Here is a 3,422-nt window from a genome sequence, read left to right on the forward strand (position 1 = left end):
TGAATCTGAAAAAGGATAATTCACCTAATTCATTCAGTTTCCAAGAATTACAGGATGCTATTAAACACTGTTATTATAAATATAAATGTGTTGAGGATGGTGCTCATGTCTGGATAGATTGTGAGGTGGAGAAGAAAACGATAAAATTATTCAATCAGAACTCGTGGAACAATTTCAAAGTTAAAACGAAGTTGTCGACGAGGGAAGAGTGGTTTAGAGAATAGACATAGAAGCTATTCGTTCCCGTTCTTCTCAGTCTACTCCAGCCGTTGATCGGTCCTACATTTTTAGCTCAAACAATTTTCTCAAGCCCAACCCCTTGCAAAAATGTAACTCAGTAGAGCAAATGAAGAATTGGTTGAGTAGATTCAGGTCATACTATTTTACTAGTAATATGAATGTTATTCCAATTCAAGATCAACATACCCACTTCCGTAGTTGCTTGTCTATTGTCATGATAACAATAGCTGTGAGCAACTAATATTTGAAGAATTTCTTGAAATATAACCATTGTTTACAAAACGATTAAAATACTTCAGGGCAATTGAAAGAGAAGATGAAGATATGTCTGATTTCGAAAGAAGATTGTATATTTTAGGAAGGAGATGTAAAGAATATGTCTAGCGAACAGTTGTATATTTTTCGATGCATTGTTGCCATAAATAACGACGAATTGAGACAAGAATATCTCAAGGCAGGGGGATATTTAACAAGAAAGACATTGAAGAAAATTACTAAATCTTACGAAGCAAAAGGAATAAATAAAAGGGATGTGGAATCACGAGGTGTTCAAGACTCTATTAAGGCTGTTCAAAGAGGAAGAAAATTTGGTAATAAGTCAGTGACACCATAAGGTAACATTAATAGATTTGGCGATTCAAAAGGAGATGGACGATACAGGTGTGCGCGTCTTAAACTGAACACTCCTTTAAATTTTACGCCATGCACATATTTGTAATTTTATTGAGTTGAAACCGGTTTATACTTCGAGGCAAGGGTATTGACTAGATACAAACAAAACTCCAGCAAAATCTAAATAGCAACAGTGAAACAACAGCTGATAATATGGAGAGACGTCGAGTCGCAATTTTGAAACTTTCCGTGCGGGGAAAAACTCCCACTGAAATTGCCAAGGTTCTGAACTGCAGCCGCACCACCGTTTACAGCGTGGTAGCCAAAGGGACTCCTGAGGTGACCATAAGATCTATGTCAAGGCCTCGAAGGTCGGTCGAAATGGTTACTGCCGTGAAAAAGTCTGCTGAGGACAAGAGAGGCAAGGCCACCGTCAGCGGCCTCTCCAGGGAGTTCAACGTCAGCAGAAGGACCATGGACCGGCTATTTAAGAAACAGCATCGAAATTAAATCAAAATCAAAGCTCAACAATTTAATCAAAAGTATTACGGAGTATTTAATTGTGATACACTGAGCCTATGACTGGTCCTCTGATGAAAATTGTACTCGATCGGAATGCTGAAGATTATACACAATTGAAGATCACTGCTGCGAAACAGTTCACTCTTCATGAAGAAGTAATAACTAAAATACAAAACCTAGGTATTATTGAGCCAGAACCATGTGTTACAGAATGGTGTTTACCTTCAATGATGGTTCCAAAACCGAATGGTAGAGGAATGAGACTTGTAACTGATTTAAGACGTTTTAACCGATGTGTCAGGCGTCCAATTCGCCCTTTTTCATCTGTTAAAGATATTGCTCAATCACTTCCTAATGAAAGTAAAGTATTCTGTACATTAGATTGTGAAATAGGTTATTTTATGATACCTTTGGAAAAAGAAAGTAGAGGTTTAACAACATTTAACACACCCCGAGGAAAATTTCGATATTGTCGAGCTCCGATGGGTTTTAAAGATGAATTTTGTCCAAGGGCCGACGCTGTTTTATGTGGAATCAAGAATGTTAAGAAGATTATGGATGGCATTTTGATATCTGGCGAAAATGAAGTTTTATAAAAGGTGGAAGAAGTACTCAGACGTTGTGAGACGAACAATCTTATCAAAAGACAAAATTCAATATGGAACAAAAGTGAAATTTGCAGGTATGCTCATATCAGGTGAAGGTATAGAGGCAGATCCTGAAAAATTGATGGAATTGTCAAGTTTCCAGAGCCAAAAAATCTTACTGAATTAAGATCATTTATTGGACTAGTCAATCAATGAGCTCAATTTCATCCGTACTATACAAAAGTTAAAGCACCATTGAGAAAACTTTTAAAGAAGAATGTTGAATATCAATGGTAAAAAGAACAACAAATAGCTTTCGATGAATCAAAAAGAATTATGAGCTCAGCATCCGTTGAAGCTCATTTCGATGTTAAAAAAAATTACGAAGTTGGTTACTGACGCGAGTAAGCTTAATGGTATTGTTTATTGGTTTTGCTCTCATTCAACAGGATAAAAGTGAGGAAAACAAACAACTAATCACGAATTGAAATATTATTATACCAAGTAGTGCTATTAGTTATATTTTAAGGAAATTACATATATCTCATCCCGGTATTGGTCGAGCCCGAAAGTTAGCCCGATACTTTTGATCTGGTATGAACAATTCAATTAAAACAAGTATTGAGTCGTGCTCTAAATGTATGGAAATTAAACCAAGTCAAACAAAACCGACAGAACATAATAAAACAATAGCAAGTATCCCTCGACTTATTCCAACAAGATAAGAAGGATTTTTTATTGATGGTCGATAGATTTACTGGACTTCCTTGGGTTGAACCATTGAAAAAGACTACGACAACAGAAGTAACTAATATTCTACTAGATTGGTTTTATGACTTTGGGTTTCCAAAATATGTAAGAAGTGATGGTGGCCCTCAATTTAAAAGTGAAGAATTTAAAGAATTCCCTAATTTTAATGGCATTATCCATAAAATTTCATCACCTTACTACGCTCAGTCAAATGGACATGCCGAATCATCAGTTAAAAATATGAAACATTGAATGGAAAAAGTAGATTATAATTATGCCAAATTTAAAAAAGCCCTCGCCGAATTTCGGAATACACCAAAGGCAGACTGTGATTCTCCAGCCTAGATTATGTTTAGAAGAAAACTAAGAGGAGAATTACCAATGTACGAGAATGATCAAGATAAACAGCAAATTACTTTCGAAAAGGGGGAGAGAGTATATTTGCAATATGAGAAATCAAAGAGATGGAAACGAAAGGCCGTCATTTTATCGAAGCATAGGCATGGAAATTCCTATCCGGTCAAAATGGAAGACGGGTCCAGAAAGCGAAGAAATGCGATTCATATAAAGCGCGATTATACACAAATGGAACTATTTCAGATATACCTGTATATATATATATTCATAGTACCTTGTATGTATTACAAACGAGTAAATGAATATAAACTCATTTCTTATATATACTATCAAAGTAACAAGTCGTGTTTTATT

The sequence above is a fragment of the Lepeophtheirus salmonis genome, chromosome 2 (assembly GCF_016086655.4).
Source record: "Lepeophtheirus salmonis chromosome 2, UVic_Lsal_1.4, whole genome shotgun sequence".
NCBI lineage: Eukaryota > Metazoa > Arthropoda > Copepoda > Siphonostomatoida > Caligidae > Lepeophtheirus > Lepeophtheirus salmonis.